A 24,861-nucleotide genomic window follows, 5' to 3' on the forward strand; every position below is an offset into this window, starting at 1 on the left:
GGCGGGGCCTACCTCTTTGGGGTGATTGATCATGGGGCTCCCACTCTGTGATAGGGCACAGGCTAGGCTGGGGGACCCCCCCCTCCGAGTGCATGAATTTCGTGCACCAGGCCTCATGTAATATTATGTATTATTATGTACTATATACGTACCATATAATGTATTTTACTAATGATCTGTCATTTGAAGGGCACTTACATTTTTTGTAGTCTTTTCATATTTCAAACACTGTTGTAATGCATACCTTAAACACAAGGTCATCTGTGTAGGTTGGCCATTGGCTCAATGCAAGGAGGTGCTATTCACATAGATTATCTTGAGGTATAATTCACATAGAGTATAATGACATCCTTGGAATTGCTCAACATGTCAGCAATGCCATTTCATATCGACCTAATATTATATTGAACGTCTCATCCTCTAGTGTTTTCATTGGGTTATTTATCATGTAGGATGAAAAAAGGTGCCCTTTACACAACGGTGCTAGAATGTTCAAATTTAAGACTTGAGAAATTGCCTTGGTTTTTAAGATAAGAAAGATAAAACATGATTGAATATTTTTTCCCCTGTTGCTTCCACCTCAATTAATTTTTCATAAAGGATTGAATGCACTGTTTAAACAATGGATTTTTATATTCTTTAAAGATAAGAATGACTTTGAGCTGAGTCTAAAAGGATTAATTGGTAAAATGTATACTTGTATCGACTGTTTTTGACTCCCAGATATTCATAAGAGGTCATGCTGCCCAATCTGTGTGCAGAGAGCTAGTGGAGCTCTGGAAGCAGGAGGAGTTGTAGTCCTGCTCTTTCACGCTCTGAAAAGGTCTCAGGTGCTCATGGTCTGCAGCCAGTGACACCTGGATGCTACTGGCAGCTTTTTCTAGAATGCTATAATTTTGACTCTCAAAAAAGATAGACATCATATTTTCACCCAGAACGCTCCTGGAATATAAATCATTGAGATGGCTAAAACTTCTTTCTTGATGGCATGATAGATCACTGGGCATTAGATCTTTGAAGCGATGCTATTTTTCAGGAGTTGCCTTTAAAACATCACTCACCCTGTCACACGGATCCAAGTTTTATAGCCCTGGAGCTAGAACTAAATTGTTGAAGTCAACACTAAGTAAGATATCCACCATAAATGACTGAAGTTGGCTTTCTTTAAAACAATGTGTTTGAAATTATTTATTTCTATAAATTACATTAAACTCATTTGAATTTATTGCACAAGTGTTCACGAATAGTATTGTCTGCCCTGTGCCCCCAGAGTTTTTCTTTCGATTCTTTAAGAAATAGTTTGTTTTGTTTTAGCCATATAAGTCCAGAGCACATTTGTCCCTTCACATTTCTATGTGAAAGTGTTTCTGTTGTTCCCCCTGGAACTGAGACAATCCTAGAAAAGAGATGGCATTTATCTTTGTGCATAACTTCAATCCTGTTCCTCAACATCATCAATCGATTTCTATGTTTGTCAGTTTGATTTTTTCAGCCACCACAACTGTCAATTACTAAATAAGAATAGATCACCAAGTGGCCTGTTGCTGTTACCTTAGCAACCCTGCACATATTATAGTTATTTTAATCATTTAAATGCCTAGATCAGATTATCCATTTGCCATTTGATCAGTAACATAGTAAGCAACGTAAGACTGACTAATCTTATTGTGCACTTAGGCAAAGTCTTAGGGGGAAGATGGTTGTTTAATTAAAATAGAAAAATATTTCTCTGGGCAAAAAATATTTGCAGGTCTAGTATCTAACACTGTAGTTTATTTTATGAAGTGAGAAAAATGCTAGCATAGATGATTTATTTACTCAACAATCCTTATTAAGAACAATGTAAGTTGTTAGGAATTGGATGTTGGGAATATAGTGATGAGTAATTTATTGTCCCTACAGACAAGTAAATCATAGGCTCCTAACAGAGATACACCGGTAAGGAAATAATTTCAGTACAGCATGATAAGTGCAAACAGGATATGATAAGTGGGAAAAAAGGGAAGCTATCTGGAGAATTCAAGGACTATACATAGGAGTAAAACTTGAGTAGATTCTTGAAAGTTCAATAGGTATTCTCAAGGTACACCAAGAAGAGCATCATAGTAGGGAGAAAGCTAAGAAGTTACAAAAATCAGAAAACAAATTTGAGAAGAAAGGGGATTTTTTTGGAAATTGTAGTAGGCAGAATCATGACTACCCAAAGATATCTACATTGTAATTCCTGAAACCTGAGAATATGTTGTGTTAAGGCAGTGGTTCTCAACCTTGGCGGCACATTAGAATCACCTGGGAATCTTTTTTTTTTAATATTTTATTGATTTTTTTACAGAGAGGAAGGGAGAGGGTTAGAGAGTTAGAAACATCAATCAGCTGCCTCCTGCACACCCCCTACTGGGGATGTGCCCGCAACCAGGGTACATGCCCTTGACCGGAATCAAACCTGGAACCCTTGAGTCCGCAGGCCCACGCTCTATCCACTGAGCCAAACTGGCCAGGGCTGGGAATCTTTTTATTTTTTATTTTTTTAATAATTTTTTAAATATATTTTATTGATTTTTTTACAGAGAGGAAGGGAGAGAGATAGAGAGTTAGAAACATCGATGAAAGAGAAACATCGATCAGCTGCCTCCTGCACACTCCCCACTGGGGATGTGCCTGCAACCCAGGTACATGCCCTTGACCGGAATTGAACCTGGGACCCTTCAGTCCTCAGGCCGACGCTCTATCCACTGAGCCAAACCGGTTTCGGCAAGGGAATCTTTTTAAAATCCTGATTTCTGGGCCTCATCCTCCGGAAATTCTGTTCCTTTGTTTCTAATGTTGTGGCCTCACCCCATAACAAAGAAACAGAATTTCCAGAGGATGAGGCCCAGAAATCAGGATTTTAAAACGATTCCCAGGTGATTCTAATGTGCAGCCAAGGTTGAGAACCACTGCCCTAGAGCAAGTGACCCAAGGTGCTGTGAGAGAGAGCACACTAAAGGTGAAAGGCATTTTATGGCCCAATTTCACTAGTATCTCGTTGCTTCTGTCATATTCCATTCATTAGAGGTGAGGCTATTAGTCTGGCCACACTCAAGGAGACAGAATTCCCCAAGGGTGTTCGCCCCAGAAGGTGAGGATCACTGGGGCTCATCTCTGAGTGGACCTAGTGCATGTGCCCCAGAGCTTTCCTAAAAACGCCACCTTTCAGTCAGCATCTGATTATGCCAAGCTCTGTACTCACATTGTGCACATGATCTCTCATCCTCACAATGACCCTATGGAACATAATTATTGTCTCCAATTTGAAGACAAGAAAAACAAGGATCTGAGAGTTTCAGTAACTTTCCAATGTTATCACATCAACACTAATAAAAGAGAAAAATGGTAATTGGCGTACGAGCTGCCCTTTTCATTGGCTAATCAGGGATATATGCAAATTAACTGCCAACTAAGATTGGAAGTTAACTGCCAACAAGATGGCGGTTAATTTGCATATGTAGGCACAATGCAGGGAGGCGAAAGGGAGAGCAGGAAGAAGCCCCCTGCCACTGACAGTGATCGGAAACCCAGGGGGGAGCTAAGAGCTGGGGGGCAGGGCAAAGGCGGCCCTGGGGCCGCCTTTGCCCTGCCCCCCAGCCATGATCGGAGAATCAGCTGCCTTTTCCGCCCTGGCCAGTGAGGGCAGGAAGTAGGGGTGGAGCCAGCGAAGGGAGCTGGGCACGGTCGAAGCTGGCAGTCCCAGGAGCTAGGGGTCCCTTGCCTGGGCCTAAAGCGAAGCCCACGATCGTGGGGCCGCTGCAGCTGCGGGTCTCCGCTGCCTGGGCCGGACGCCTAGGCCAGAGGTGTCAGGCCTGGTCAAGGGGCCAATCCTGCAATTGGAGGGTGATGGGGGTCAACACCTGAGGGCTCCCAGTATGTGAGAGGGGGCAGGCTGGGCTGAGGGACACTCCCCCCCCCCCCCCCACACACACACCCAGTGCACGAATTTTGTGCACCGGGCCCCTAATAGTTTATAAAGAGCAGGAACACAATTTGACTTATAGCCCAGTAGCACTTTCAACTACGTCTCTACTTCTTTAGGCACCTATGTAAGTGGATGCGTTATCTAAAGATATATTAGCATGTTTTACTTGTCAAGCACTAAAATGCAAATGAAATCATAAAACTAAAAATAAGATAAAATGTCAACAAATAATCAGAATAGTCCTCTTATCTTGTTCACCAAAAACCTTGCCTTGAGATAAAAATTCACTGTTGGTGGTGCTTTACTTAAGAGAATTTAATTCTTATTTCTGAGTAACCTAAGGTAAATAGGAATTTTGGAAGTGACGATTCTCCAAATGGAGAAATTTGTAATTATCAGAATATGATGTAACAGGTAGAGGGGCGATGGTTAAAGATTCTTCTACTTTACAAAATACAAATGCATGCAGCTTAGTTTAAGAAGCATATACTACATGAGAGTTATGGTCAATATTTATATCAAAACTTGCTAGAGAACCAGGAGTTTGATTTTCACTGGAATCAGTGTACAGCAGAAAAGGAGTGTTGTTTATCCTATGAGCTTTTCTCCGTACTGCGTCTGATGGAAGAGAACAGAAACAAAGAAATACTGTCCACAAAAAGAGAGTGAGTTGAAAGCACCAGAGAAATGTGTTTTCTCATCATTGTAATTAGATTTCACCAGGTCTGAAATCACATTCCACAATGATGGTATCAGTGATGACAGAGACACGGCTCTGGCTTTCTAGGTTACAGATACACACTACAAATCTAAATTAGCTCAAAACCTCTGGAATAATCAGGAGAATATGACAGGAGTTGGGAAGAAAGTGAATACTATTCAACCTAAGTTCATTGAAAGAAAAAGAAGCAAACCTGACACAATTCACTTCCTTATTATAGCTAATTTAATTCATTGTTATAAAAGGGACTAAGTGCTATTATAGACAAACTCAGCGTTTGGGGAGAGACCAAAGCAACACTAGGACATGACTTATATTTTGACTCCTTTACCCTTCACCCATATCCCCATCACACTGACTCTGCCCTCTCCCTCCGCCACCCTAGAAGCCGATATTTCAGAGGATTGCATTATGTTGTCAACTTCTTTCTGCTTCCAGCACAAAATGACCTATTCTGAGTCACATCCTCTCAGATTCACTCTCTGTTAGGACACAATAATAAAAAATAAACTTAAAAAGTTAGGAGCACTTTTAAGCAAAGAATGCCATAGGTAATAATAGCATATGTTCTTTCTCTTAGAGTACCAGCAAAACTTATAGAATAGACCTCAGTTATTTTGTAACTGATGAAAGTGATGATGACTCGTATATGGGTGACCTATTCAAAATATTTCCCTCAAAGGACTTGTGCAGAGGTCAGTGGTTCAAAATCCGTGTCTGAGAGTAAAGTACCCGACCAGGTGAGTAATAAGGGAAAGAGGAGAAGGAGGTAGTCAGATAGTAAGTTAGCCCTGATTAGAATCTAAAATGTTGTTTGTTCTGCTATAATATGATAGTCATTGATAGATATCGTCAAGATAGCATCACATTATTAAAATTTTCACTATAAAATAATTGTCTCATTGGGGGGAAAGGGCTAGGAGCTAAGGAAATTTTATCATTCAATAATAATGTGATCTTTCCTAGAGGGATTTTTGAAATGATGTTTTTAAGAATATAAGGACATGTTCTTATTTTGAGCTAAAAATAATAATGTGTTGATGAAATTTGACTAGACCAAATGTAATTAACATTTTTGAAAGTCTGGGGTAGGGTATATAAGATTGGCAAAATGTACTGGTTTTATAAATTATCAAAATAAACTGCATCACAGAACCCAATGTCCAATGTGAATTAAACCATTCCAAGTGAGCAGCCACTCAAAAACAAAGCAGCTGTATGTTGCTATGTGACATGAATGCATCTGAACACCAGATTCGTATAGCAATGAATACTTTCGTAAGTACAACCACTTTTTATACCTGTATTTTTCTATCTGATGTATAATCCCCTTAGTAATCACTCAAAAGATACATTCCAGACAGAAAACATATTTCCTAATTCAATGATTACATTTCTGCTAATATGCATTATTAAAATGTCTGTCAGTGCCCTCTGGGCAAATACCAACAGGAACACATTTATAGTTGAACAAGTCAATTTTATTGTTTCCTACAGTGAGGGAGAATATGCACCATTGAACCAGGGAGACTCAGGAAGAGGGTGTCAGAAAGGACAGCCTATATAATAAAAGGCTAATATGCAAATTGACCAAACGGCAGAACGACCAGTCGCTATGATGTGCACTGACCACCAGGGGGCAGGCGCTCAACACAGGAGCTGCCCCCTGGTGGTCAGTGTGCTCCCACAGCGGGAGCGCTGCTCAGCCAGAAGCTGGGCTCACGGCTGGCGAGTGCAGCAGCAGTGGAGGGAGCCTCTCCTGCCTCTGTGGCAGCACTAAGGACCCTTCAGGGGTCCCAGACTGTGAGAGGGTGCAGGTATGGCTGAGGGACCCCCACCCTCCAGTGCATGAATGTCATGCACCAGGCCTCTAGTCTTTAATATAAGATTTGGGGTACTATTATGTGATTTAATTATAATTTAATTATAATTCATTCAATTCCTTGTTATAAAAGATACTAAGAGCTATTACAGATAAACTCAAGGTTTGGGGAGAGACCAAAGCAACACTAAGGCATGAGTTATATTTTGACTCCTTTACCCTTTAAGGAAGTGGGACTTTGTCCTGGATTAGATGCTCTCAAGAAGCGGGGGTAATTTTGATTATTTATTTTAATTAATCTTATCTAGAAGGAAGGAGGACTAGACTAAGGCAAAGCTGGATTGGGAAAGAAGCAGCAGTTACTCATATTAACCAAGATAGAGGGACATTTGGTCATTTTGTGATTTGGACAATGTTTATATTTTGCTCTGTGTTCGAACATGTTTACAGAGTGGTCCTGTTTTTGTCTTCATTATCATGTTCCCAGTAGCTTTATCTGATGTTGATGTTCTGTGGAACTGTTTATGTTCAATAAGAGAACATGTAGCCTGGGTGATAATACTCAGTCAGCTCCTGGGTGTGAGGCTGCGTGTCTCTTTCTCATGTCTGTATCAGCATCCAAAATAGGCCAACACTTAACCCAAAGTATAAGAGCTGGGTCAGATATAGGAGAGAAGATCAGAAATCAGGAACCAATAATCAGATAGATATAGAATCTTAACAGAAGTTGCTCAAAAATATCACCCCAAAAACATATGCTGAAGTCTTAACCTCCAGAATCTCAAAACTGTGACCTTATTTGGAAATAGAGTCATTGCAGATGTAGTTAGTGAAGTTAAAACGAGGTCATCCTGGGGTAGGGTGAGCCCCCTAACTCAGACTAATGGCCTTATACGAAGACAGACATGTGAAGACAGAGACGCCCAGGAAAAATACCTTGTAATCATAAAGGCAGATATTGGAGGCATGCAGCTGTGAGCCAGGGAACCCCACAGATTGCCACCAAACCACCAGAAACTAGGGAGAGACAAGGAAGGATTCTTCTACATTTTCAGAAGAAGCATGGCCCTGCTGACACCTTAACTTGGGACTTCTAGTCTCCAGAACTGCAATACATTTCCGTTGTTTTAAGCCACCCAGTGTGTGGTACTTTGTTACAGCAGCCTAGGAAACTAGCATAGATGGGCCAGAATAGCTCTTGACAATAATATGGTGCTTTATTGGATGAGAAGCTCTACTAAGTGAGTATGGCTCTAGCTGGCCTAAAGGGTCAGAAATAGCAATGATCTAATTCAAGATTTGGGGAGCAGTTGCCATTTGGGGATGTTGTAAAGATAGTCTTGGTTGGAGGTTCCTTTCTTGGGTTAATTCGAATCATTTTCTTTAAGGAATTGCCTAAGGTTTAAGGGTGGTTTGCGTACTTGGAAAACCTAGAAGAAAACAGTAGAGGCAGAACTGGAAGTATAATCTTTTTTGCCTCCATGCTCCTCTCTCTTCTCCTTTCCTCTCCCCTCACCTCTGTCTCCCCACTTAATTGAGCTTCTCCACCTGCAGGCTGTGTAACCCTCCACCCAGCTCTCCCAGGCTCAGCAACTCATCATATCTGCATCAAGAACCTCAATATAAATGCCTTTGGCCTCTAGTTAACCTCCCTGACTGCCGGGAGCCGGTCCATCCTTGCTGTTTCAAGGGACCTGGCATATATGGCATACTGTTCTTAATATGTTTGCTCACCTTCTTGGCACTATGTGTTTTAACCAAGGTCACCTCTCCGAGAAAGGTTGTTTCCCCAGGTAGGGATTTTCCCCTGAAGTTAGGGAGGGAATAAAACCCCTTAACTAAGTACCAGGCGGGTAGTTAATCACTTTAACTATGAACAATCACACTTAAGCTACATAATCTTTACTCCCTGGAATGGAGATAAGAAACGCCCTAACCTTTGGAATAGAGATTGATAGGATTGGAATCAACTGGTATAAATACAGATGTAACAAGACAACAGGACACAGAACCTAGACACAGAACCTAGAGACAAAAGAACTTCGCTGGAGAGAACATGGCAAAAGATCCTGCACAGAAACTGGCCACAGAACCTAGAGACAGAACCTAGCGAGAGAACCTGGCTGAAGAACCTAGAGACAGAACATGGCAAGAGAACCTGACTAGAACCTGGTGACTGAACCTGGCAAAAGATCCTGGACAGGACCTGGCTACAGAACTTGGCTGGAGAACCTAGACAGAACATGGCAGGAGAACCTGGCTAGAGAACCTGGTGACAGAACTTGGCTGGAGAACCTAGACACAGAACCTGGCTGGAGAACCTAGCAAGAGAACATGGACACAGAACCTGGCTGGAGATCCTGGCTAGAGATCCTGGCTAGGCTGCTGCTCAACTGAACGCTGTCTCCGTGTCATTCCTTCTTCGCCGACTCCATCCACACCTTTGGGGACCCCTGGACCTGCTGGGGTTGGACCCCAGCACCTGACTTATGCCTATATTACTACATCATGGCTCCTCCTTCTTCCCTTAGCTTATGCCTTTGCTTTGTTCCAAGGCCAGTGACTTCTCTGTCATGACTGAAGTTTCCTGGAACCTCATAAAGTGTCTGGTACACATAAGCTCTCAGTAAATGGCAGCTTTCACAGGGAGCAGATTTTATGACCAATGTATACATTGCAGAAGATGAAAATGAGACGTACAGTGCTAAGTGAACCACTGTAAGTAAAATTAAGAAGTAAAATTAAGGACGAGTATTAAATGTTCCTTGTAGCCATACCTTCTGACCAAAATCCAAGGCACTTTCCAAAAGACTGAATATTCCTAAATAAACTCTTTGGTTGCTTACAACTGAGTTTGACCCAAACACTAGCCTTTCTTGATAAGAATCTATTTCCAGGCACAGGCACTGACCTTCCTCATAGTTGACCAATTCCTGAATTTCCTCTGCTGAAAACAAGATGATGGACCAATGTAAGTTGAACTCATCTGTCATACACTCCACCTTTTGACAGAAGCCTCTTAAACATATATTTGGGAATGCTGGAGTTCTGGGAATAATTGAAAGTCCACAATTAGAACTTAAAGATCTGATCTAGCTATTCATGTGAATTTGGATTGAACTTGTCACTGATTTCAAGCTCCCACTATAGTAAGCCCCTTTTAGTACATTGCATATGTTGTACTAAAGCTACTATTCAATTTTGTGCAACCTTCTTGTCCCTTTTATCTTGGTAACAAATCTCTCCGTATTTGCCAAATTGATGGGCACATGAACTAAGCTGGGATGATTAATATCATGCATGCCAAGAGCTTAGTTCAAATGTTGGACATTTGACTCAAAATAGGCCAGATTTCGTTTTCCTATGGAACCAAGATAGAGAAATATTTTTCTCTCTGTTTGAAATTCCATAATTTATGAGCCCAGAGTAGCTAGTGACCACTGCTGTCAAAGAATGGAGCCAAGAGATCAAGAGAGAGAGAGAGAGAGGGAGAGAGAGAGAGAGAGAGAGAGAGAAAGAAGAAGAGGAAGGAGGAGGAGGAGGAGAAAAAAGGAAGGAGGAGGAGAAGGAGAAGAGGAAGGAGAAGGAGGAGAAGAGGAAGAAGTGATGATGATGGAGAATCTGGGTCCAGTTTGGTGCTTGATTCCCCAGCTCTTCACTCAATTAAATTTCAAGTTAACTGAATTTCAAGTACATGTCTGCATTCGTTACTATTACAAATTACCACAAACTCAGTGGTTTAACACACAAATTTATCTTAACATTTCTAGAAGTCAGAAGTCCAAAATAAGTGTTACTGGACTAAAATCAAGCTCTCATCCAAGTTTCATTCTTTTCTAGAGGCTCTAGGGCAGTGGTTCTCAACCTTCCTAATGCCGCGACCCTTAATACAGTTCCTCATGATGTGACCCCCAATTTCATTGTTACAAATTGAACATAATTAAAGCATAGTGATTAATCACAAGAGCAATATGTAATTATATATGTGTTTTCCGATGGTCTTAGGTGACCCCTGTGAAAGGGTCATTTGACCCCCACAGGTTGAGAACCGCTGCTCTAGGGGAAGGCAGCTACCCTGTTGTGAGGCAGCCCTGGAGCGCGGCCCACACCTGCCAGCAACCACGTGGGTGAGCTTGGAAACAGCCTTCCCAAATGAACACTCAGATGAGACTGTAGCTGTGATAGTCAGCTTGTCCGCACCTCGTGAGAAAGCTTAAGTCAGAAACTCCAGTGAGGCTGTGCCCAGACTCCTGACCTCACAGAAACTGTGAAATATTTAATGTTTGTTCTTTAAGCTGCTAAATTTTGAGGCAATTTGTGAGTGACAATAAATAACAAATGCACCATAACAGGCAACATTAGGCAGATTTTAGGAAAAAATATTTTTTTCTTTTTAATGAAAATTATTTGGTATCCTATATAATGAAAGGCTAATATGCAAATCGAGACAATGGCAGAATGACCAGTCACTAAGACCTGCACTGACCACCAAGAGGCAGATGCTCAACACAGGAGCTGCCCCTGGTGGTCAGTGTGCCCTCACAGGGGGAGCACCGCTCAGCCAGAAGCCGGGCTCACGAATGGCAAGCACAGTGGCGGTGGCTGGAGCCTCTCCTGGCTCTGCAGCAGTGCTAAGGACCCCTCGGGGGATGTCCACCTGCCGGCTTAGGGTGGGGAGCAGGCCTAAACTGGCAGGCAGACATCCCTGAAGGGGTCTTGGACTGCGAGAGGGCGTAGACCAGGCTGAGGGATCCTCTCCTCCCCCCAGTGCATGAATGTTGTGCACCCGGCCCCTAGTATTTGTATAATAAGCTTATATATGATTCACCTTAAAACTATATTTGATGTGTATTTAGCTATGAGGTGGTAGAGGAGAGAGTCTGAAGCAGTTTTAGGAGGTTCTGTCTATTTACCTGACTATAGCCTTGAACCTCAAAATGGATCCAAGGAACATTAGGCATCTTTTTAAAGAGCTCCAATAGATGTGAGCTTTGTGACTCTAGGTCAGGGAAACACCAATGCCTTCACTTACTCCTGGAGAGTCACAATGAACATAGTCTGCTACAGGCTCTAGAAATCTGAGAGATAGTACTAAGATTTCCAGTAGGTCGATGGTTTTAACAGGTTAACACCCCACAGTATACTTTCGGAAATCATGGTTACTTTGACCAATATAATGCCGAAATGCTGTTCCTGACACTTTACTTATGAACAGCTACTTTCAGTCTGCTTGACCTTGCCTCAGTCCCAGGCCTGAAGGGTTCAACCTTTCCCCAGAACAAATGTTTTGTCATAAAATAACAAGAACTCAGTGTTATGATCACCAGATGGTAATAGCTGAGCAAGTTCTAATCTGACGACACGAAGAAATTGTTCCCAGTCTCATTCTGTCAGTTCTCACTTGATAATTTTCCTCCTAAATGTTGAGTCGATTATTGCTTGATCCCAACAATTCACTCATTTTGCAGAAGAACTTGTTAACAATGCCTTTTCCCCTACCTCCGAAAGTTTATATAAAAATCCTTCCCATTTAAAATTCCTGCCTAAGTAGAGTTTTAGTTCTCCATAGAAAACTCCTCTTCATTTATGACTCGCAGCATTTCTGCTAAATATTGTGTAATGTTTTTGCAACATATTGAAAAATTCTTTGGGAATGTTTGCATATCTCTCCAGTACCATTTGCAGCAGTGTGTGGCAGTTGCTATGACAACTATCTTAAAAATTAAAAAGAGAAATTAAAAGTTTTGCATAATTGAAAGGACCTTCTGACACTAAGTCTAAAATGTTAGGATTTTAACATAAGCTATATATTAGTGTGTAGGGTTGTTCCTATTAGGACAGGATTTTAGAGATTATTATAGGAAACTTATTCCACCAAATTTTCTTTCCATGTCAGCTATCCTAATACCATTGTCAGAAAATGTTTACAAAAAAGGTCTCCAGGTTTTGAATTTTATGGAATGTGCTTGGTTAGCAAATTCTCCTCTCTGAGTACTAGTAACAACCACAAAACCAAAAGCAGTGCTGACAATCACCGAGTTGCTGTATGCTATGAATTATGTCAGGTTTTTGATATATGTATATTATATACAGAGAATTTTGTAGGATTATTGTGAGAAGGAAATATAATTGTGCAATATTATATACATAATTACATACACAAATCTCTCACAAAAATTTTACAAAATATCTATTATAATCCCCATTTTACCCATAAAGACACTGAGGCTCAGAGACTAGATAATTTGTTCAAGATCATAAAGCTAGTGGGTGGCAGAACCAGCATTCAAGTTCAGGTTTGTTTACTCCAAGAGCTATTTTCTTAGTCCTTTCCTTGCTTTTCCAACATTTTTATATACCTTACTTTTTGTTACTGTTGTTAAGGCAGTTTTTTGTTGTTGTTGTGTTGAAAGTATTACATATGTCCCCTTTTGCCCCCCATTGACCTCTTCTAGCCCGCCCCCTCCCCCTGCCCCAGGCCTTCACCACCCTATTGTCAGTGTCCATGGGTTATATTTAATTTGCCACTTCTTACAATTTATACACAAGGAGTTTTGACATGACAACAGAGCAGAAGTGATTAAGGGAGAGGCTCTCTAAGGCAATGGGAAGATTCTTTTTCACTTTTCTTCTGGCTTGACACAGGCCATCAGGAAAATGCCAATCAAAACCACAATAAAATACCACTTCACACTAGGCTCTCTATGATAAACAAGAATGAAAAGTAATAAGTATGGTGAAGATGTGGAAGAATTGGAACCCATGTGCACTGCTGGTGGGAATATAAATGGTGTAGATTCTATGAAAATAGTTTGGTGGTTCTTCAAAAGCTCAACATAAAACTGCCATGTGACCGAGTGGTTCCACCCCTAGGTCTATATCCAAAAGAATTGAAATCAGAACCTCAAACAGATGCTTGTACACAAATTTTCATTGCAGCACTATTACAATAACCCAAAGGTGGAACCAATGGAAATCTCAAACACCATATAAATGGATGAAAAAAGTATGGAATATACATACAATAGAATATTATTTAGCCATCAAAAGGAATGAAGTTCTTGTCCTGGCCAGGTGGCTCAGTTGGTAGAGTGTTGTACCGTACACCCAATGGGTGCAGATTCCATCCACAGTCAGGGCATGTACAGGAGGCAACCAATTGATGTTTCTCTCTCTCTACCTTCCTCTCTCTAAAAATCGATAAAAACAAATCCTTAGATGAGAATTTTTTTAAAAAGGAATAAAGTTCTGACACATGCTTCAACAAGGAAAATCCTAGAAAATATTATGCTGCGTGAAAGAAGCCAGACACAAAATAACATATTTTATGATTCCACTCATATGAGGTATCTAAAAGAGGCAAATCATAGAGATGGAAAGCAGATTAGTGGTTACCTGGGGCTGGAGAGGGGTTGAGGGAAGAGAAGAAATGTGAGTTATCACTTACTGGTCACAGAGTTTCTGTTTAAGGTAATGAAATTTAAGGATAGACAAATGGTAATAGTTGCCCAGCATTGTGAGTGTAATTAATGCCACTGAATTGAACACTTAAAAATGGTTAAAACGGCAAATTTTATGATATAAAGATAGCCATAATAAAAAGTGTTCCAACGATCTTTACTATAATTACTAACATTCCCTTAACTAACCTGCTTCAGCTTCCTGCCACTCAAGTGTAGCTTTAGTTTTGTTTCTGTCATTGTTCTTTTACCCATAGAGTCTATCCAGAAGAGTTTCCCAGAACTCCAGAATTATATATGTAGATCTCATAATTGTAGAATTGGGAAGACTTTTGAAGTTCTTTTTCTTCTTCTTCCTTCTTCTTCCTTCTTCTTCCTTCTTCTTCCTTCTTCTTCCTTCTTCTTCCTTCTTCTTCCTTCTTCTTCCTTCTTCTTCCTTCTTCTTCTTCTTCTTCACCACTCCTTCCACGTTTTTAAAAGTTTAGATCTCACACACAAAAATTAATCCATATAACTATTTTCAGCTGCTACCACAATGCCTGATATGCAGCCCTCAACAAATGTCAAAAATAAATGAAATGAGAGAAAGGAAGAATGCAAAATTAAATCCAGAAAGGTACATCTTAGTTCATTTTATTCTTCAATCTGTCCATTCATTCAAAAAAAACTTCTTGCTGTTTGCTTGGTGTTATGGATACAAGGTGCCAATATGGTGGCCCTTATACCTGAGGAACGGAGTCTAGGGTGGGAGGCAGATATAGAGGAATATGGAGTATTTGGCAGTGTGTACAGTCAGGGTAACATAGCTGGTTAGAGGGAGAACCAGCCATGGTCTCTTGATTCCTATACCAGCTTTATTTCTGTGTCACTTGGTAGAAAATATTGAATATAAGCCCCACTGTGCCAATAACCTCTCTCCGTTAATGGCTGGAAGGAGGCCCAAAAGGGCCAATGTGGTCACTAACATTACAGAGATTTTTGAAATCGCATGACTTATAACTGCTTCATAGCTTAGGTGGCCAACCTTGTACCTGGCTATGGTAGGATATGGGAAGTCTTTGGGAGATTGTGTCAGGACCCAGGTTGCTCAGCACGTTATAGACTCAGTGTTCGTCTTCCCCCAAACTCATAGTTGAAGCCCTAACCCCCAACGTGACAATATTTGGAGGTGGGATCTTTGGGAGGTTATTAGATTTAGATGAGGTTATGATAATGGGGCCCCCAGGATGACATTAGAGACACTATAGGAAAGGGAAAAGGGACCAGTGCTCTCTTTCTCTCTGTCACATGAAGACACAATAAGAAGCAAGCTTAGAAGAGGGACCTCACTATGAACTGAATCAATCTTTGACCTTGGACTTCCCAACCTCCAGAATTGTAAAAAAAATCAACAACAACAAAAACAAAAAACAAACGCCTGATGTGTACGTCACCCAGTCCATGGTATTTGTCACAGCAGACTGAGATAAGAGCATATGCATTCAACAGCAGGCAGAAGAAGGTTTCTGGAGAGGTGGTGGGACTGGTTGTCTGTTCTGGGTTGATGTGGAGTCGGGGAGAGGTACTGGAGTGACTCTCACCTTGAATGTCAGTGCATGAGGTCAGAAGGCCAGCTTCATGCCCTGTGGTGGGAAGGGGCAGAGGAAGGTTGGGCCAGAGTAATATATGCAGTGTAGATATTCAAGACAGACTGCAGTCTGTAAGACAGGAATCGGGAATTTTAAGGTCCAAAGTAAAAAAAAAAGTGAGAGAAAGGAGGAGGATCAAAACAAAACAAGGATTAGACAGCAAAACAAGAAGTAGGTGACAAATTTTAGAGGTTGAACTTTGCTGACACCTCCATAGGTTGAGCAGGGGCCGTTCAGGGGGCCAAGATGGAATACACTGTTGTGTAGCCATCTTCTCAAGTTGATTTTACTCTCTTGGCTCTGCCACCGGACATGAACCTGACTCCCTTTATCAGGGCCATGGCGCTGTGTGTTTTTCAGACTGCCACAGTGGCCACCAGTCTGCTTCCCCAGGAATCTGAGAGGAAGGCTGTGAACATCACAGGGACACCTCGCTATAACCCGGATTCTGAAGAAGGAAGGAACCAAAGATACACCCATGAGTCATCCTTACCATCTGCAAGTGGAATATGATTAGAATTACTTTGTTCTTTTCCCCTCAATGGTCTATCTAGCTTGGTAAAGGCCAGACAACTCAGAAATATACACAAAGATCCTCCAATTCATCCAACTGTATAATTGGAAACATTTGTATTATCCTGAAAACCTGTAGCCAGATCAAAGCTGCTTATCATTTATTCATGAGCACTAACAGTCCTTTGAATGTCATTGAAATTGCTGAGTTTTAAAATTGACAAATGCTTGCAAGTTAAAATTGCAACCACACACACTGCTTGCAATTTTATGTTCTTTGCAAATTGTCATCATGTATATTTCTGGAAATCTGAAGGACCCCAGTTTAGCAGCTCATCTTTCTTTCTTTTATCCTCCTTAGTATTCCAACCTTGTTTCAAATCAGGCCCCAGCTCCTAAAGAAAAGCTGCTGCAAAGAGATCACTCTGATTCAGTTTTTCCCCCCTTCCATTTGGCTAATTCAGAGTATCAGAACTGTTTATATTGCATTGCAAGTAAGAGACTGCTCTTTCCAGATTCTCTAGTTTTGGTTGTTAAAAAAAAAAAAAAGCCCCAATTGAGGAATTAAAAATAATACATTTGAGCATTGCTCCCTGCCTGGGTGTGATGGACCAGGTTTCCTTGAGTGAGGTGTGGTCATCTGCTGCTGCCGAATCAGCTCTGACTTCTGCCTGGAAATGCAAACAGTGCCTCTCCTGTGGCTCCTTCCGGCCCCCAACCTCGCTTTCTTCCTCTCTCGTATGGTGAAATAAGGGAAATGCTCACTGTTCTCAAATTGAAATGTTCTCGCAGAATCAGCTGGATGGATTTGGGTTTCTAGAAACCAAAGCCTGGGAGCAGCTTTTTCGTTCTGCTTCCTGATTAGTTTTATCTATCACCAGATACACTGATTACGAAGCTGACCATCTGTTTGAATGGGAGCAGGGCAGAGAGAGAAAAAAGGAGGGTGCTTAGAAACAGAAGGTCCAGGAAATGAAGAAATGCTTCTTGGCAAAAAGGTGTCAGGAGCTCAAGATAGAGTATCTAGAGATTTACACCAAAAAGTAACCGGTATAGGAGATCGAACTTAGAAGGTCACTTACTATTTACTTCATTTTTTGAGTCACCTGTTTAGTACTTCCTGCTCAGGGCAAGAACTGATCCCAGAGTATGAGGCCTGAGTTAAAAAATGGGCAAATATGACTGTAGTGGAAGAGAAAAGGAGCATAGAACAGAAGAGTTCTTGACAGTTTATGACATTTCTGTACATTTAGCTGGTTGAGTATTAGAGTCATGCAATATTAAAGCTCAAAGAAGTCCTTAGAAGCAAGAAATACTAGTGATGATTGAGCATGACGGGTTAAGGCTGTGTGTTAAGTGCTTTATAGACACATAATCCTAAAAACCAATCCATGAAATTGGCATTATTATGCCCATCTAACAGACTCAAGAGAATTTACGTGTCCTGCCCAAAGGCATTCAGCTCAAAGGTATGCAGTAAATGCTCAAGGCAGAAATCAAACTTATATATGAAAGACTATGAAATCCCCAAAGCATGCACTCTTGATTTCTACCATATTGCTCCCTTATAGTCTGAGCATGAATTTTCTGTCACTACCTAGAACCCACAACTGCAAATACATTCTAGTGCAGTCTTACTGCTAAGGTTATATGAAAAGTCACATGCAATCAAACAGTTTTAATTTAACATTCAACACATTTCCGGATGATAGAAATTGTTATTTCCTCTTAGAACTATGGGCAAATCTTTCGACACCCAGTAAAATGTGTCTGTAATCTCCCTGAATTCTGCTTATTTCTGGCCAGCAAGGCACAGCCCAAATCACACTGCTTTGGTTTCTAATTTAACGGAACATTAAGCATCCATTTCTGGTATCTAAATTATACAGTCTCTGTTATTTATAGAGTTTACATGCAAAATGGAAATAAAAATAGGAAATGGATGGTTGCCTGCTATCGAGTCTCATAAGTGATCCCATAATATTATTATGTCCACTAAGTAATGAGTGTTAAACAATTTACATTTTCAAAATTTTAAAATAAAGACTTAATTACTTCCTTCCGCTAACGAGCTTCCATTTTTTCTTCTGTATTCCAAACATGAGCTTCTGGAAATAGTCAGGTCAGCTGTATTCCATATAATAGTCAGCCATCTCTTGTTCTCAATGGTGGTGGAATAGCAACTCTTTCGTCCCTCCCTCCCTCCTTCTCCCCCTCCCTTCCTCTTTGCCTTTCTTCTTTCCTTCCAATAAATCAGTGCTGTGATTGAAAAACCAGAACTGGACGCTGCTAGCAGTGCACACGCTCAGCAGGGCAGCACTTTGTAAGCCTGTCAAATGCAGTTTCAGGATTTCATGGACAAAAATAAATATACACAATCTGAATGCTGCTTTTTGCTATTCAAAATGGATAGTTGCTTATTTTTATTGATTTATAAGCACATGGAAAACAGGTACTTGGTAAGGGTTTGAGTACCTAGGGCATGGATCTCCACGTAGACAAAACAGTCTGACATCTGATTTCACTAATTGCTTATTCAAAAGCAGTTAGGAGTCACAGACTCTTTCTCCGCTTCCATAATTCCCATTAGGTCAGGCAATTTCCCATAAGGCCCCCGTCCCCTCTTGTCATGTAGCTGCAGCCCTATATCCCATGCAGGCATGTTCCTTTCTGTATCAGCTTATCCCACAGGTTACCACTCACATTTCTTTCAATTCCCAAAGTACCACATGGCTTTTCCTGAAGTTTTGGGGCATCAATTGATTTACATCAAAAAAGCCCAAGTCATTGGAAGAAGATTAAACACCTAGAGTCCCTTCACTGTCCCTCTCACTAAAGACCTTGTCCAGGCTGCCACTCCAAGGAAACCTTGGCTGACTGGTACGTTGTTTTGGTTCTTCTCCCTATACCTACCCTTATCTCCTCACATCATGGCCTCACACCCTCAGGCTTTCCAAGGAAACTTAGCTTTTTCCCTGCTATATCCTGCAGAGCAATCTAATTCTCTCTGCCTCACTCTCTACCCATTCTGACTAGGTCATGAGGGCTTTTGTTTTAGAACCGAAGGTTGTTATGCTAAACAAACACGGTTTTTGAAGTTAGGAATTCTGCAGCTAGAATTTACTGTGTGTTCCGTTGGCCATTTTCCTCCTCCTGGTCTCACATTCCTGACAGCATTTTAGACCCCATAACATCACTATAAGTTAGGCCTCATACGTTATCCCCATTGTATGGACAAACGACCTGAGTCACAGAGTTTCAGTGACTTGAAGTTGAAAAATTACAGGTCAGAGCTAGAATACAGACCCTCTGATGCCAAGTCTTCTGGTTGTATCTTACTCATAGTGGTCTACAGATGGTCACAGTTTTAGCAAATGTCTGCAAGGAGTGTGACCAGTTGAGTGCTGTAAACAGTTGGGTGGTTAATTTTATATGTCAGCTTGACCAGGGTAAGGGCTCACCAGATGGCCAGTAAAAAATTGTTTTGGAGGGGTATCTGTGGTGGTGTCTCCAAAAGAGATTAACATTTGAATCAGCAGACTGAGTAAAGAAAGTCGCCCTCACCAATGGGGTGGGTAACACCCAATCCACTGAGGACTAGAACAAAAATGTGGAGGAAGGTCAAATTCTACCTCTTTGCTTGAGCTGAAACATCCATCTCCTTTCTATCCTCAGTCATCAGTGTTACTGACTCTCAGGCCCTTGACTTTGAACTGAATGACAACATCAGCTTTCCTGGTTCTCTAGCTTGCAGATGGCAGATTGTGAGACTTCTAGGTCTCCATAACCATGTGAGCTAATTTCTATAATATCTATCTATCTATCTATCTATCTATCTATCTATCTATCTATCTATCATCTATCTACCTACCTACCTACCTACCTGGTCTCCCATTGGTCCTGTTTCTATGGAGAACCCTAACTAATACAGGTGCTATTGGATCAAAGCATTGTGATGAACATAACATCTTAGATATGATGGGCTCATATCTAAGAAATGCAATGTATTGTCTAATAAAGCGTGGCATTAAACTATTCTCATAATTGGGAAAAATGTGTCCTCCCCTTACCTAGGAGAGGAAAAAGAAAGAAAGAAGGAGAAAGAAAGCTTCACATCATTAATAAACTTATAGGTTTGGAATCAGAAGTCTTAATATCAGCTTAGCTCTGCCACTAACCACTTAGCATCCAGACCTTGGACTAGGCTATCAGTCATGTCCTAGCAGGAGACAGATGTTCAAAGTGATTGGAGAGAGTTTCAGAAAGAGATAATTTACAAAGATGTAGGAGGTAGGAGGTTCAGGAAAATCAACAAGTAATATAAAAACCCTGAAATTAGCAATGTAGGGAAATTGCTACAACTCCTAGAGCAATGGGCGGGACCATTTACAAGAATTCCATGAGACCTGCCAAGAAAGTATCAGAAGAATAAATGCTCTAAACCTCACTTTCTTCCCACCTTCTGTTCTCCTGCCAGCGCCTCAGTCTGGCTGAAGCCAGATGAAAGTCAGAAGACATAGGGGCCCGTTGAGGCGGTCCACAGACATCAGCCTCCCAAGGCGCAGAGCAGGATGGAGAAGGGTGGAGAGTAGATCTGGAGGGACAAAGAAACAAAATTCCACATAATCATTATTAATAACAATCTCCTTCTATGAAATAGAGAACCAAAGTGCCTATCTGGGAGTTTTCTGTTTTGTTTTGCTTTTGATAATTGAATGAGAGAAAATGACTGCACGGGGCCTAGGAAACCTCTCGGTGCACATTATGTGCAAAGTCGCACTCTGCCAAGGGAGGAAACTGGCTCTAATACGAAAATGTCTTGCATCCATCTGGTCCCATCACATCTATGGTCCTTTAAGTCAGTTTGTCTGCGTATTGCACAGTCTCTGTGGGTGAGGTCAGGGACTGGGGAGCCAGACCACCAAAAAGCCTGCAGAATGGTAGCAGGGCAGAGCCATCCTTTATTACACTGATAGTTCTTAGTGCCTAGGGAACGATGAAATGCTGCTTTGGGAGCAATGATTACAGCGTATAGTCGCAAGTGTGGGTTTGATTCCTTTATCAGAACTTCTAATATGAAAAAGTAGTGTTGTTGTTTTTTTTAATCACATCAAGTAAAATTGAGGCACTTGAGCCATATCGTGTCTTGAAAGGAATACTTTTGTCCTATCCTTACCAGGCCATGAGGACCAATAGCAAAGGGATTAATCAATATTTTGACAGCTGGAGGCACTGATTGCTTTTGGTTTCCCCCATATGGGAACATATTTTCAGCTTAAAAGGAAGGAATTCTCCGAGGTTTTCAATTTCTTTCTCTTGGATTTGTTATGACAAAGGATTTGTGACATAATGTTATAACCGTAGGTCTGTGGAACATTCAGAATAACTCATATAACTCCCTCAGTTACATACCAGAGCCCCAAGATGACAAGATTGACATGATCACTGTGCGAATTTAATAATAAAGGGGAAATTTAACAAACAGAGAAGAGAGAGTGCTGAGGAGTGCAGAAATAAGACATTAATACTTTAAATAAACATTTAGGATTGAAGCTTCCAAACTTAAAGGTTCATGTTATAAAAAAAAAAGAGCACAGTGATTGAGGCCTGTCCAAGAAATTATCTAGCAGAATAATTACTATTCATCTACTAACTCACTCATTCAACAGATATTTACTGAGCAACTACTATGTGTCAGGAACTGTTTTAGGTGCCCAGGGTACAGAATAAGACAGACAAAATAAATGCTCTCATGGAGTCTAGGGAGCAAGTGACATTTGACATTGGAAAAGGTAGGCAGGAGCCACGCTACAGAGGCCTTAGAGGTTTGGGTAAAAGTTTGTATTTTACTCTATGTCTAGTAATGTAGCATCAAGAATGCATTCGTGTAAAAACGATAAGAGTAATGTAACTGACATTAAAAAGGGGGGAAGATGTATTATCTCAGGTAAATTCCACCAGTAGGCGAGCCCCAGACATGGTTTACTTAGAACTTCAATAGTGCCCTAAGGTCTGTTTTGTCACCTCTAGTGTGTTGCCTGTGTCTTTAAAGATGGCTCCCTGCTTTATATTCTGCAATTTGCAGCTATGAAGAAGTCTGTTGAAATAAGAGTTTATTCATGAGGAGATTTTCATAGCAATAACTGAAATAAGTCAAATAATAATGGATTAAAAAGATGGAAACTTCTTTTTGTGTAAGGAAATCTGGAGTTAGGGTTGATATGCTGTCTCCATGGGATTATCAGAATCAGGTTTCTTTCAGCTCTCTCCTGCCATCACCCCTAGGGTGAGACCCTGTCCTCAGAGATGAATATGGTTGCTGGGGCCCCAGCTATTTTATCCACACTCTCAGCAGTAAAATGCAATAAAGAAGAAAATAGGTATACCCTCGTCTTTTAAGTGGAGTTTCCAGAGTGCACTCCAAACTTCCACTCACATCTCACTGGGTCGAACCTAATCATAATGCCACACTTAACAGCAAAGAAATCTGTGAAATGTGGTCTTATAGCAATCTGATAGCACGACAGCAACACTAAAACACTAGACATTTCTTCATAAAGAATAAGAGGAAGGCCTGGGGAGGGGACAGGAGCAGGGTGGAGGGGGCTAATGGGGTAAAAAGGGGGCATCTGTAATACTTTCAACAATAAAGATAAATTTTTAAAAATGAATAAGGGGAAATAAATATTGGGGAGAAACAGGAAGTCTGCGGCACAAAGAAGCATGTCTTTTCCATGTGCCTCGACTTGAGAGTAAGGAAAGCATCTTTATAGATAGCTTAGTTATGTAAGTTTTGAAGTTAGAGAACATTTTGGGATCAGAAATTTGGTTTTTCATCCCAGCTTTGCTATGTGTAAGCTTTGTAAATTTATGCAAGATGCTTTACTTCTCTGAGGTTCAATTTGCTAATATGTAAAATGGAGATTCTAGGTTCATAAGGTTGTTGGGAGTATTAAATAAAATCATGTATTATAATGAACGGTAATAATAATAATAATAATTACAAATGATTTCAAAGTGGAACTGCATTTCACTGTGGGGATTATCCTAGTGGCTAATAGAGTTTGGCACTGATCTGATCTTTATTTGAAGAATCCACGCTTCTGGAAGGACTGTTACCAGGGGGTGCAGGGGGGCCTTGCACTATCAGGTCCTCTGCAGGCCATGTGCATGTGCCTCAGAACCTGGCCCGTGCATAGAGCACAGGTCCTTTCCCCTGTAACAATGATCACTTTTATCAATTGCTACCTTCCATCAGGGAGGACTCCAGGACATTTAAAAACGGTCTTCAGTAGGGACTCAGCTGCAAAATATAAATTTTCATAACATATGGTTTAGAGTACAATAATGGTCAAGTTCCAAAAGGAAGATTAAAATCTTAAAGGACTAAAAATACTTTCTTTAAACAACCTTTTTCAGTACAGCTGCTTCTTTGTTAAACCAGCTGCTAGTAACCCCCAAGGGTACTTCTGGCAAGGGTGTCTCGTCTTTTCTTTTTTATTGGTTTAATGCTTATAGCTCAAACTGCATTGTGTTTGTAATGGTTTTACATTTCTGCCTCTGAAAGACACAGAAAGAAAGAGGGGCAATGAAAGAATAGAAGGTTGGAGGGAGATTTACAGAGTTGTCTATGTCCTAGTTAAAGTATGGTGGGAGGGAGGGGGAGCTTGCAATATAGCAAAGAAAATTAGGATGTGAAAAATAGGTATTTCCTGATAAAGAATAGCTTCAGCTCTAGCAAACTGGAATGTGCTCAACCTTCAGAATATTAAATAATGTATACACCGTATTGGCCAGAATACAGGAAAGCAGTTGGTTGTGGTATTTCAGATAGAAGACAGAGTACAATGAATGGGGGAAACCTCGGCTGGCTCCCCCTCTTATCAGCAGTGGGATCTTAGCCTCAGGAAACAATGTCTTTGAACCTTCGTACCTTCATTTCTAGAACAGAAATAGCAATAGTAATGGCCACCCCATGAGATGATGTCAGGGTTAACAGCAATGTGTCTAAAACATTTAGGACACTACCAGGCACATACAAGAGCACATGATGCATTTAATGATTATTTAAACAATTTAAAATTTCTGAAAAAGTTCATACTTGTCAAGAAAAAAACAGTAGGTACAAAATAGATAAAAATAAAAATATTCTCTTTTAGATAGGCTCTGTGAGAAAAAGAAAGTCTTGTAATTTTACTCCTGTCCTCAAATGGGTCAGCTTTTCTTTCTGATAATCAAAACATTGCCCAATATTATTCAACTTTAAAAAAGGGCATTCTGTCATATGCTGCAGCATGGATGAACTTTCCGGTCATTATATTAAGTTAAATAAGCCAATCACAAAAAGGCAAATGCTACATGGTTCTACTTATATGAGGTATCTAAAATAATCAAACTCATGGAAACATAAAATAGAAGGATGTTTTCTAAGGGCTGGGGGGGGAGGGAGAAGGAAATGGAGAGTTGTTCAATGAGTGTAGACTTGCAGACATGCAAGATGAAAAGGTTCCAGAAATCTGTTCTACAACAGGGTGCATATAATTAAAGATACTAAAATGTACATTAAAATTGTTAAGAAGACAATGTATGCTATATGTTTTTCACTGCAATTTTATAAAAAAGAAGGAAATTCTAGACATACTACACGATAGATGAACGTTTAGGACATTATGCTAAGTGAAATGAGTGTTACAAAGGGGCACATATTGTATGATTCCATTTAGATGAGGTACTTAGGGTAGTTAAATTCATAGAGACAGAAAGAA

The sequence above is a fragment of the Myotis daubentonii genome, chromosome 13, assembly GCF_963259705.1.
Source record: "Myotis daubentonii chromosome 13, mMyoDau2.1, whole genome shotgun sequence".
In the NCBI taxonomy this organism is placed as follows: Eukaryota; Metazoa; Chordata; class Mammalia; order Chiroptera; family Vespertilionidae; genus Myotis; species Myotis daubentonii.